The sequence below is a fragment of the Triticum urartu genome, chromosome 5A (assembly GCF_056163025.1).
Source record: "Triticum urartu cultivar PI428250 chromosome 5A, HENAU_Tu73, whole genome shotgun sequence".
NCBI lineage: Eukaryota > Viridiplantae > Streptophyta > Magnoliopsida > Poales > Poaceae > Triticum > Triticum urartu.
In genome coordinates, this window is record NC_141877.1 from 676,781,299 (window position 1) to 676,795,014 (window position 13,716).

Genomic DNA, 13,716 nt, shown 5'->3' on the forward strand with positions numbered 1-13,716 from the left:
GTCTTTCAGGTGCGGTTGAATTGACAACTCAACTGTTAATACTTGAGAATATTCTTTGGCCCCCCTTTGTGTCGAATCAATAAATTTGGGTTGAATACTCTACCCTCGAAAACTGTTGCGATCCCCTATACTTGTGGGTTATCAGAGACCTACACGCTTGCTCCTCCTCGCTCGCCTCGCCACGCTACGCCTCGTCATGACACGCCGCGGGTTGCGGGATTGAGCCGAACCGAGGACAGAGCTATGCACGTTGTCTATATTTTTGCTGCTCGGAAAAAATTAGCGTGTCATTAATTAATAATTAACATACGCGTTAATTACTGAACCGTTTCCGATTCTTTTGGATCACGACTCGTATGTGGGGTTTACTCCCACGACCTACCCGGCCCGCACTATACAGTCAGTCAGACGTCTACTCTAGCCGCTGCCGCAATGTATGGTTTCGCACCACCGTTCTGGATCATCGTGCCGCCAAGCAAGTCTTCTTCATCCTTCCTTTCAGCGTGCACCGCGAGAAGGGACAACAGGCCTCCGGAAACCCGCCTCTCGTGATCCTGTACGGGAGAGGGGCGATCATGTTTTTGGGGAGCGCACTAGCGCGACTGCTGGCAGCGACGACTTCGGGAACGATGACTTCTTCCCCGACCTAGGCAACCTCATCCTCGACGACATAGGCGACAACGTCAACACCGGCGGTGCTGCTCCCGCTGCATCGTATGTGATTCTATCCTTCCTGTTCGAGATCGTGGTAGAATTTATGTTTCTAGTATTTGCCCTAGATGTGATCCGTTCATCTATTATTCTAGTTCGCATGATTAGTTTGATCTCTGCTATTGATATCATGATTTATCTTTTATTTATTAGGATTAAATCTTGTAGTAATTTGCTCATATTTCCAACATCATCCGCGCTGCCAGCGCGTGTGCGGCCACGTCCATGTCTGGCCGCGCCGGCTCTGCTTTACGAGCGACGCCTTGTGTGCGCGTGGCCTCGTATAGTGCATGCTGCTACGCAACGAAGTCCGGGTTCGCCTGGCCATGGCAGGCACGGCTGCCTCGCTTGCGCACTCGCCGTAGATTTGACCCTCATGAGGAGGAACATGTTGTACCTCTGCTCCTTGTACGCTTGCCAAAATGCCGACATAGGAGCCGGCGCAGGTTGCTCCTCCTCCGCCTTGACGACGTCATAGTGTGCCTGCTCCTGCTCCATGAGACCTGCGTCATAGGCCGGCACGCACCGGCGCAGGGTCCGGCATCGTGTCGTAATCGGAGCCAGTAAAATCGTCGTCGGGGTCCACGGGCAAGCTGACCGGCATAAATATTTGACCTACCTTGCGTTTAATTACCTTGCCACTTCTGGGACTTGCGATGCAAAATTTGTCGATCCGTCGATAAGACCTTCCATCTAAACAAATCTTGGGTTTGCTATCGAAAATATTTTTGATGATTTAGATCGTGTTGATTTTATTCAGCACAACCTGTTTAAATGCAGAGCAGGTGCTTAGAACTAGCAGTGATTTGAGATTAGCAAACACTGTGAATACTTTGCATGATTAAATAATAATCGACGTATATTCCATCAAGCTCGTCATAGCTGAAGATACATAGTTTTTGTAGATAATGTGTTGATAGAGACTATGTTTAAATGCAGAGCAGGTGCTTAGAACTAGCATTGAATTGAGATTAACAAACATTGCTAATACTTTGCATTATTAAATCTTTATCTAATAATAAAGCAAATTGGGTTTCTTTCGTCCGTCATGGCATCTTTCAGAAAAGTCCCTCTATTTCAGAAAATTCAACCCGCAATCCTGTTTTAAATTAAAACGAATCGTTATTTTCGTATTTTACACAAAATCCCTGTCTTTTCTTGAAATCAACCCGCCGTCCGGATTTAAGTCTCATCCGAATCGTTATTTACATTTTTTGAAAACCCCCCTGATGTTTTAGGTAATTCATCCACGGATCATATTTAAGTCAAACAAATGCTTTTTAAAATCATGCATATCTTTTAAACCTTACCTCCGATTTGAACATGTTATATATGAAATTTGATTAGAAAAATATGTAGAATATGAATATAAGATTATTTTCATCTGTTAAGTATTTTTAAATATTATTTTGGAATATATTTGAGCCAAACCAAATGATTTACTAAATTATCTGTATCTTTTAAACCGTAACTTTGATTTTAACATATTATATATGAAATTTTATTAGAAAAATGTGTGGAATCTAAATATGATATTAATTTTACCTATTAAATATTTTTAAGATATTGTTATGGAAGCAAACTTATAATTTATAGCGCAAGATTCGTTTTTTTTCATACCGGCGGCGATCCGGGTTGCAAATAAACACCCCACTATAACCATATATGGAAAAGAAAACATCGATAACTACACAAGCGAGAGAGAGAGAGAAAGCGAGAGAGAGAGAGAGGGAGAGGGAGAGAGAGGCGTCTTAGGATTAACCATATTCAACACACGTTTTTTTGTTGTTTTATGTGAACACCGAGACCATCGCCGGCGAGGGTGAGAAGGAGGATAAGCGGCAACACAAATATGATGCCTCGCAAAAATAAAGGAGATGGACCTATTATGGTCTTGAGTGATGGTTGTTAAGTTAAGAGCGTGTGTTATGTTTTCTCTCCCGTTGCAACGCACGGGCTCTTTTGCTAGTAATAACCGACGTATATTCCATCATCCTCGTCATAGCTGAAGATACATAGTCTTTTGTAGATAATGTAGTGAAGATACATACCCTGCATATATGGATGATACAGAGCATCCTATATTGTGATGCAACACCACGTCTGTACTCCGTAGTGTCTAGTCTCTACTACCCTTGAGAACTTTCTGGCCTAAACCTTCTTCCGCCCGATCCACCTTCCCTTTGACAGTTGAAATATGTGGCAGCCGCAATGTTGAGGTGGTACTGGCGTGCGAAGTTCCTGGAGCTGAAGTTGTGCCGCATGTCCGGTGCAAAAACCGTCCCCCTACCTAGTTGCTGGAACAGCACAAATACCATTCGGTGATGCCGGATCTTGGCTCCGGTCTTTCATAAACTACAAGCTCTTGGCCTGCAAGAGCACCATGGCATTAATTAGTCTTTAACCACTTAAGAATTTAAAGAGTAATTCAACTGGGTGGAGACATCTAGTCACACGTATCTATATTGTTGAATTATGATAATTCATTTCGCAAGTTTGGTTTTGTGCATGTGAAAAATAAATCAAGTATAAATGATACCCCCTCCGTCCCACAATATAAGATCATTTTTCAAGCTAGATCGGAAAAGGTGTTTCTGAAGTATGCCACTATTTTAGGATCTCCCTGTATTTTAGGCTGTACAATGGACTTGTCTTAATGATTTCCAAAATCTTTAAAACACGTGCATGTCATTTTACACGTTGATAGATATTATTTTTCTAGTATTAAGATATCCAATTGTTAATGATGAGCCAACTTTGAAATAACTTTTACCTGATTTAAGTGATAGCCCTATCTGTTAATTCTATGGTAGGCAACAGGTTTGAGGCAAAAAAAAAATCTTTGTTGTTGTTGTTGTTGTTGTTGTTGTTGTTGTGAATGTTAGGCAAAGAACTTAACAAGTGATAATTTCCACATGCACAAATTCAGCTAAACCCGCAAAATCAATAGGCACAAATTGTTATGAGGAACATCGTACCAAAGCTGACACCAGTTGTTACAGGGATGTCTGCCACCATCCTACGTACGAGTGGAGATATATGAAAATGAGATAAAATTAAATAGAAACACATACAAAAAATGTGGGGCAGGAAAGAAATGGGTAGGGGGTCATATTGACAAGAATAAGAACATGTCGCGTTTAGTTTACGAGTGCAAGTACTCCCTTAGAGATGGGTGACTTGGGCTTGGGGCATCTGGATCCACCAACATCTTTTCAATTGAAAGAGAAATTCAACCAAGTTAACATATAATTATGGTGTTTGAGTATGCTAAGAGTAAATTATTCACCTGCAAGACCTTTTGTTTCCACGAAATTCTTCACACTAATTGTAATAAACCATGTGAAAGAGTTAGATAGCCGAAGAATGGGTGTATACTGCCAACTACTCCAGTTAGAAGTTTACCAGGGTGTAGAGAACTCTCATGTCATTGCCACCAATATCAACTCGCGGCTTGCTTACAACTGCAGATGGTTTTAGCTCCGCACCTGGCCGAACTAGCCTATTGTTGTATCCTATTGTGAGTGGAACAGTTGATGTAAATGGATCCAACACATCATGTATAACATGAGCCGCAACCAAGGGATCCACTGCCGACATATACTGGACCCTTTTCTGTTATTCTGTTAACCTACCTCTCCATGGCCCTGAAGAAATTGTGTCTGTGCATGAACTAGTTTTATAGTGCGCGATGAGGATTGTCTCATTCAACTTTATAAAGTTTTGATACTTGTGTCATGCCATGCGTCACCCGTATATACACGACGTCCTTGATATTTGTCGATTAGATCCTGAGCTTTATGGAGTTGTCAGGCTCTCAGGCTGTTGATATTTCGACGTTCATGCTTAAGCCATCCTATTAGCACTGCTGCGCTGTACTGGAACAAACCTGCAAACTGTGGGTAATCTTGGCTCAACCAGCTGTTCCTTTGGACACAATCTGTTTGGAAACAATAAGTACCATATTTCTGAACCTAATGATGTAGTGGCACTGGACATATACGTGTACCTAACGTGTTTGGGTTCTCATTAACTGCATATTTCTAGTGATGTTAAGTATTTTTTTCTTGCAATTTCTAAGACATCTGCTGATATTGCTGGCATTTAATGCATTTACATAGTGTCAACAGATTTTACCCCTTCTGAAAACTCATCTTCCTTATATGATAGGGTTATTATTTTATTCAAATTCAGGGATTGCAGGAATGGACTAGTAGGGATAGGAACCATATTGACTGCATCCACTTAATCGCCCTCGGCAGGAGCCTGGCCACATTAACTGATTAACATCATTTTATAAGGTGAATTGCTTCAAAGGGGGCCTCAAGTTGCAGCGATGCTCTATGTTGGAATGGAACATGGCCATCACTCTTCTATTGCCACTAAAAAAGTGAGTTAGGTTGTGTGCAAATTTAAGCAAAGACTAACTTGATCTGTCTCATCACTGTATTACTTCTATTATTTAACATGTTGTATAAGTGTATAAAATATTACAACGCTATTTGCTCCTGTGTTGTTGGCTTGATTTTAAACAAAGCACCAGTCTACCATGTGTTTTAGTAAATTTTTGGGTAGTGCTCTATAAGAGCCTATCCATGCACAAAGATGCAAGTTTGGGCTGATTGGGCCAACCCAACAACCCATCCAGTTATTTCTTATATGTTCAGAAAGTAGAGTGTCAAATAAGTAAGAGTAATCCACTAATTATTAGACAAGAAAATATTAATCCATGTCCAAGTGCACCACTTCGTGAGTTTGCACACTCAACATATTCTGATTTGGATACGTACACACAAATTTGAGTAAAATTATGTTACATTACAGTACAAAGACAAACGATGAGAACATAATTTTGTTTGTTATAGAACTCAATAGTTCGTTTTTGGGTATAATACACATTGATTACTCCTCTTCATGCACTTTTTAATATGCCCTTAAATGAACACTTAGTAGTTCTACACTTCGTAGTTCTATGGGTTCTGAAAGAACTTTTCGAAACCCACGAGTGGACGAAGTCACAAAGGGGTTCATATGAACATATGTCCACACAATCTGCTTTGGTGGGTCAGTCCACTTGCATCTCTAGTACCAATACGTGACTTAACTACATTGTCCAAACTACCTACGGATATTATTGATATGGCATATATGTAGGTTATAGTTTTACAGCTGTAGATTCGAAAGTTGGCTGCGACTTTGCTCACTCAATGATAAGTATTCTATCTACCGCTCTGCGATAGCAAAGTAGAATCCATTTGTTCCTTCTTCACATGGGGGGTAAAATATGAATATATACCTTAGAAGGCTTTACTCGAGGCTGTCCTCAATGTCGCCTAGTTTTGAGATATCAAAAACGGTTATCTTTTTAAGTGTCATCTCTAGTACTTATGTTCATATGCTAGTATGCTACCTCTTTCACAGCAAACACGGCCACTAAATGAATGTTAGCAAAAAGTCTACAGAACTAGAAGCCCAATCGACAAAATGCCATTTGACTTGTGTACATGCCCTTCTGGGTTGTAGTGGTTCTGTACAGGCAAAATATCTGGGTTTTTTTACGGAAAATAATGATTTCTGATAATACGTATACTTATAAGTATACCAAAATAAGTTAAGTACAAGGAAGAAAAGGGGGCTGTAATTTCTCCTCGTGGGCTTTATAATTTTCAAAATAAGTGTAGTTGGTTGTGTGTAATTTCTTCAGATGGGGGTGTAATTTATCCTACTAAAGGAAAAGAATGAGATAGTGGAATGCTGCACCCCCGGCAGGAAGCTGGAAATAATTCTTCCTCTTCGCTGTATGAACAAGTACATTGAGTTCTTCCTTGAATTTCTTCATACACCTGTAGACGTTCGCCTGAATCCTTTGAAATATGAAGTCATTCCTGGTCGTCCATATGACCCAAGTGATCAGAATGAATATCTCCAGGAAGAAAGGAACTGCTGCAAATCTTTATCAATGCTGCTCTGCAAAGTATCAGATTTGATTATCAGATGTCCCATCAGCCAAAGAAGAGTTATCCTCCTTACATATCCTCGGCAACTCGAACATGGAAGGAGAAGCATCTCTTTTGTCCAGAAAGCAGAAGCATCTCTTTTTCCAGAAGGCATAATACTAGATAGGAGAACAATCTAAATCTCATCCATTTATCATCGATCTATCTTTATTGGAAGGGGGAGCTTTTTGACACTACACTAGTGTCAAAAAGCGTCTTACATTATGGAACGGAGGGAGTAGAAAAGGAAAAGAAAAGAATACTATGACCATCTCAAATTACACAAGTTTTTTAATTTTAAAATAAATAAAGTTACTTATCTCAATTGTTTGTGACCAGCCGGATCTAAATTTATGTTAGATTTTCTGTAATGTTTGAAAATATTTATGTAATTTTTGCAGGGAGTTTCGGGCATTCAATCTTTGAAGAGATAAGATCATATGCGTACGTACGTGTTGATTGCTGTTCCCAATCCACGTGCCTCGCGCTGGGGCCCTGCGAATAAAGGCGCCACCGATGATTCATCGTCTAGCAAGTCCCTGTCCCCTCATAGATCCCGATTCTCTCTCTGGATACGACGACGTAGAGCCACCGCTGCCACTCGCTGGATGGCCGGTCTACTGACGGCGATGGGCCAACATTCTTTTGCCCGCACTGCAAACAGTATGTATAAGTTTCTGATCCAAATTCAATCTACGCACAGAGAAACAAAATGAGCAATTATTCCATACACGAATAGTATCCGAATTTTGTCCTTTTGTTGCACTATTTGTAGCTGGATTTGTCTTTTCCTTTGTTTCGCTGCGCGTAGATTGAATTTTGCTTTGAATTTTTGTGAGATTGTAAACACATATCTTTTGTGACGATATACAAGCTATGCCAAGCGGAGGGAGAAAAAAGTCCATTTTTACGTTCTGTGCAAGTTTAAGCAAAGATCTAAGGTAGTTTGTCTAGACTAGTTTGACCTTTGTCTCTTCAACGTGTTACTGCTGATACTTAACGTGTAGTATAACATATTACGACAATGTTGCTCCTGCTTTGTCTTGATGTGAAACAACGCAGCGAAGTTTAAGTATTGTTATGGCTATGATGTGTTTTAGTATTTTTTCGCCAGTTTTCTATATTTCTATAATAGCCTATCCATGCACAAATATGCAAGTTTGGGCTGGCCAACCTAACAACCCATCCAGTTATTTCCTATGTGCATAACGTAGACCGTAAGTTAAGTAAGAGTAAACGATCGTGTCAGACTGCATCATATTGTCTATCGGTTGTAAACGACACCCACTGCAAATCAGAGAGGCCCTTATTGTTCGGCTGGTTTTGTAATAATTTTTTGAAAACCATGAGTGGGCGAGGTAGCGAGGTGGGAGTCTCACGGATGGGTTCATATGAACATATTTCCACAGAATCTGCTTTGGTGGGTCAGTCCACTTCAGTGCAATGTCCAAATTACCTACGTATATTATTTATATGGTATATGTAGGTTAATGTTTTACAGCTGTAGATTAAAAAGTTGGTTGACATTGTTCATTCAATGATAAGTATTTTACTTACCACTCTGTGATAGCAAAGTAGAACCCATTTGTTCCTTCTTCACATGGCAGTGAAATATGCATATATACCTTGGAAGGCTTTACTTGAGGTTATTCCCAATGTCACCTAGATTTGAGTATCAAAAAAAGAACAGGTGATCTTTTTGAAGTGCCATCTCTAGTATTTAATGGTTATATGCTACCTCTTTAGCAGAAAACATCTTGTCACGAAATGCATGTGTTAGGAAAAATTCCATAGAACCCAATTGACAAAATACCATTTGACTTGGAGAGTGGTTTTTCTAAGCCCAAGCACACTGTACCCCTTATCCTTATCCTCCGACATTATGTTGAAATTTGTGCTAGCCAACTAACTTCCTACATGAAAGTTTGTCTAGAAATTCAGGGGACTGTTGGGGATGGTGTTGTTGACACTGACGCAGAAGCCTTGAGAAGAAGCCCGAGATACAAAGGGGGGAGGATCAGAAACTGGAAGGTCTGGCCAAAATAAGAGAGAGAGAGAGAGAGAGAGAGAGAGAGAGAGAGCTTCATATGACTCTTTGATAAGAATTGATCTAGGGTGTTCAATTGAGATGATTGATAAAAATATTGACATTATTAAATAGATGTAAATGTTGTCAGGAAAGATTTTGACTCGCAGACCATCTATACCAATATAAAAAGATCCAAAGGGGCAGATCCAACAAATCTCAGCCACTCCAATGACTTAGGCTGCTTCAATGGTGAGCTCTCAACATGTTTAGCGTGTAGTTAACATCATATCAAATATAAATTACAATGCCGATCACATAATTAACACGCAAATAGTATTTTACCTAATATCCATGTGTAATTAATATATTTTCTAATATCAATGTTCATTGCATGTATATATTTACTAGTTATTAATTAGAAAGAGAAAGACATTGAAAATCCCAGCACTCGAGGTCCTATTGATACTGAAGATTGTTGGAATTATTATGTGATCAAATGGTCAAAACGTTAATTACCATAAGTTAATATGGGCCCATTAATTAGTTTCAGGATTAATACCAATTAAATGGCAATTAACAATTGGGCCCGTGATTGGGGGGCCGAATTTATGTTAATATGGTTAAGGTCCAACGGTCAAAGTCAGTGCATTATATAAGGGAGCAGATGCACGTAAACACGAGTCCATCACATTAGTCATCGTCTTCTCCCAGAATCGCTCCTTTTCCAATCAGGAGAGTGCGGCTCATTGACATGAAGGCCTTGCCGTTTCTCCGGCGAAGTGCTGGAGACGCTGCTGCAATCCGTCATCAACTTCAGACTTTAATTTCTCTACCGAGATGGCCTCTCCAAACGGAGGTATAATTATCTACTGTCCACTAAATTCCGCATCAGATCAAATTGTGTTCATGTGTATTAGATAAGATCCATTAGCACTTATGTAATCTCAGCAATTAGTCTATCATTTGATATCAAAGCAAGGTTAGATCTAATTGCAACCTGTTTGAGAATTAGCAGTAGATTAATCTGCCTTGGTATAACTTGCCTAAAAAATCGTGCGTGGAGGCATGGTACACGCGCATCAGGGGTCACGTGCTTCAGCCAGCATCAGTGTCGCCGGAAGTCTTCCGAGCGCCGCCGTCTTCTCGTTTTTGCTGACGCGACTCGCCTCATGGTGGTGTTTCCTCCGCTGCACGCATCAGGTGTCAGGCGAGCGCATCGCAAACATGCTGCCGCCTCCGCGTGCATCAAGAGCCACGCGAGCGCCGCATGCCGCCATCGCCGCCGCCGCCGTCTGCATTAGTCGCCGTGCGCATCATGCCGAGTCTCGACGCCGCACGCATCAGGGCGATGCTCTGGTTGCCGTGCGCGTCGTGGGGACGTACTAGCGCAGGACACGGCGTATCATCACCTTCCCCGCATAGCCGGCTCATTTCCGTAACTGTTGCGTCGCTCGATCGATTTTTCCTGATGGTAGCGGCGACGGAGCAGGGAGCTGGTTCGGTCGATTAGGGATTCGGCCTTGCACTCGTAACCTTTTCTGTTTCGAGACAATGTACTCCTCGTAACTGACTAGCCTGCCACTAATTTTGCCGGGCATCAAGATGGGTCTTACTTATTCTTGGGCCGCACAGAAGCATTTTTGGTTAATAACTAGCGATGGCAGGCAGCATCAGAGTTGCAAAGTAATCTAGTATTAGCACGTGCAGCTTATTTAGTTTTAACTCCTCAGGTTCCTGGTACTTACAGGAAGAGTACATGCCAAGCTTTTAAATTCTGTTGTTATTTTAAAACGGTAGATGGCTGTTTTAACATTTGTATGATTCAGTATATTTCATGAGTATTTTTTCTTCTTCTTCCGGGTGTTGCATCATACAAATTAGAGCCTTAGCCTTTGCACCTGCTGTATATTTCATAGGTTACATGTGCATTAGTTCTGTTTGCTGCCGGTCATCAAATAGTTGCTAGTGCTTTAGTTAGGCAGCAGCGCATGATTCCTGCACTGCCGTCTCCTGTGCACAAGTTAATCATACAATGTGCATTCTTATTTAATTTTGCTAACTAAATTACACGGTTGATTATTATTATTTTTACGTGCATTTCAGTCGTTATTCACGAGCATTAAGTGTTGAATTAGAATGGAACCAACGAGAAATTTTGATTTAACAGTGCTATATATTCTCACGATAATTGTGATAATTAATTTTAGTACTACATGGTTACATACTTACCAACGTTGTATGCGATCATGATTATTTTTGGACCTTTTATCTAAGGCTACTATATATCTTGGGATAATTGCAATAATTAATTTTTGTGATGCATGATTACATTCTGACCAAAGTTGATTATGATCATTATTATTAAAATTATTTTTCCAATAAAGATATTTCATTTGTTCCTTTTTTCGTTACTGCCCAACGGTGTCGCGAATTAGGATTTAATTTATTTTTGGCATGTATTAATCAGACTAATGCAAATAACACGCAATAAGTTAATTTGATATGGATGTTATTTTCAGATTTTTTAATTCTAATATCCATGTTATTTTTCCCTTTAATTCAGCCTTCAACCCATTAGGTGTTACTGGGCACATCAGTGGAATTGAGCATCTCAATGAAACTGATTTTTCTTCCTAGAAGGAGCATATTCTGAATGCCCTTGTGATCATGGACCTTGACTGCGCACTTCGAGAAAAAGCTCCTATTCCTCCGCCCTCTGATGATGAAAACCTTCTTGAGAAAAGTAAGGTTTATGAGGCTAATAAGGAGAAATGGGAGCGCTCCAACCGCATGTCTGTCAAGCTCATGAAAAGCACAACAACTTATGGGATCAGGGAAGCAATTCCTGACTCTGTGTGTGCTAAAACTTACCTGTCATTAGTGGAGGAGCAATTCAAAAAATCCTCAAAATTATATGCCAGCACATTGATAATGGAAATACTCACCACTAAGTATGACGGTGTAAGCGGCATTAGGAAACATATCATAACTATGAACGATATGGCCGCGAAATTAGAGGGCATAGGCATTGAGATTTCTGAGGGCATTTTGGTAGACTTCATTATGAATTCCCTTCCTGTGGAGTATGGTCCATTTAGGATCAATTATATCACACGAAAGGAGAAGTGGACCATGAGTGAGCTCATAGCTATGTGTGTTCAAGAAGAAGACCATCTGATGGGCATGGTATGGAAGTGTTGCCATCAGAATATTGCTAATAAGGGTAATGGCATAATTTCTTAAATTTATGAATCATTAGTTTACTTATCTTCCCATAAATAATGTTGAGTTGACTCAGGTGCCACTTGCACAATTCGAACTCATTTAAGGGATTCCATCTTATGAGGACACTCCAAAAGGATGGATCGAAGTCTTAGATTTTTCCAGCTGGACTGATGTTCAAGCATTGGATTTATCCTTAAGCGTTGGAGATTTGTTCATCCTCCATCTTAATAATATACTGTTATTTTCCTAGCATAAAGAGGGACCTTATTTTGTTTCTCTATTAGATGATGGATTTAAAACAAATATCATGTTATTAAGAGTTGTCATGATAGTTCTAGTTGTGATGTCTCTTGTGAATCCTTGAATGTTTATTATGAGTTTGATATCTCATCAAAATGATGTCACTATCATTTAAGCCATGTTGAAGGGGAGAAATGATCATTAAGAGTTTCCATGATGTTTCTGATTGCAATGTCTGATCATTAAGAGTTGTCATGATGGTTTTGATTGCGGTGTCTCTTGTGAATCCTTGAATGTGTATTATGAGTGCTCATCGAAACGATGAAACTACCATTTAAGACATATTTCGAAGGGGAAAAATGAACACTATCATTAAGTAAGAGACACCTTCCTTTCATCTACTTGGCTTATCTGATTTGGGTGAAACTATTAGTTATATTGAGGGAAATAAGTAAAGAAAACCGATAAAGGAGTTTTTCCACAGTACTTAGGATATGGAATTAATACGCATAAAAAAATTCGGTCCAGTTCCTAGCACTTATAAGTATTCTACACTTTCATTACCTTCACCCATGAATTATTGGCATTGGCCCATTTTCCAGAATAACAAAGTTTTTTTGTGTATGTTATTGTCGCCCAATATTCACTGGTGTTAAACACTCTAATTCTTTGTAGAATGTTTGCATCAGTGGGAGCTATATACAAAAGGGCAATGAAAAATTAAAGTTGAGGGGTCCATATAGGAAATAAGAAGGGAAATTGCACGTACACTAAGATGAGTGGGAGCTAGTATATCACATTTGTACTTTATGGTACGATACATATAAATTTAGTTTTCCACTACTAAGCCTAATGTCTAAGGTGACAATGCAATTTTTAATTTTAGCTATGTTGTGATACAACCAGGCAAGCCTTCTGCCTTAACAATTTTGCCCGGACTTAGATTGGTACACTACATATCTAATATTTTTGTGCGATAAGAAATCCACACATTTTTTCATGAGTAACAACAATTAAGTGAGTATCATGTTATGAAATATACTGTCCAAGACCAAATATTAAATTCAGCATATATGTACTGAGTGCATGATAGCTGATCCCCTAACTAAAGGCTTACGATTAATTTTGCTAGCATAAGTATAACTCAAGGCCTCTAATTGTTGGGACAATTATATAAATGAGATCTCGAATTTTGATCTGGACAATAAGAAAGTTTGTTTTGCTCTATAGGACCATAAGTACGGAGTATGCCTGCCGTGTCAAGATGGAGTATTATGCTATAGATAATGGGGTTCCAATAATAACTATTCGATTACTGTGAATACATTACCTTGGTATGGTATTTTTGCCGAGATAAGGACTAATGATGATTAACCATTCGATCAAGTGGGAGAATGTTGGAATTATTATGTGATCAAATGGTCGAAACGTTAATTTCCATAAGTTAATATGGGCCCATTAATTAATTTCAGTATTAATACCAATTAAATGACAATTAACAATTGGGCCCGTGAT

General features: G+C 39.6%; 2 pseudogenes; one reads left to right on the forward strand and one right to left on the reverse strand.

Annotated features, from left to right (window-relative positions):
- Positions 1 to 2,840: 2,840 nt before the first annotated feature.
- On the reverse strand, positions 2,841 to 4,314 carry LOC125506512 (protein RICE FLOWERING LOCUS T 1-like; annotated as a pseudogene).
- A 5,689-nt stretch (positions 4,315 to 10,003) lies between these two features.
- LOC147974042 (uncharacterized) lies at positions 10,004 to 11,979 on the forward strand (annotated as a pseudogene).
- The last annotated feature ends 1,737 nt before the right edge of the window (positions 11,980 to 13,716 follow it).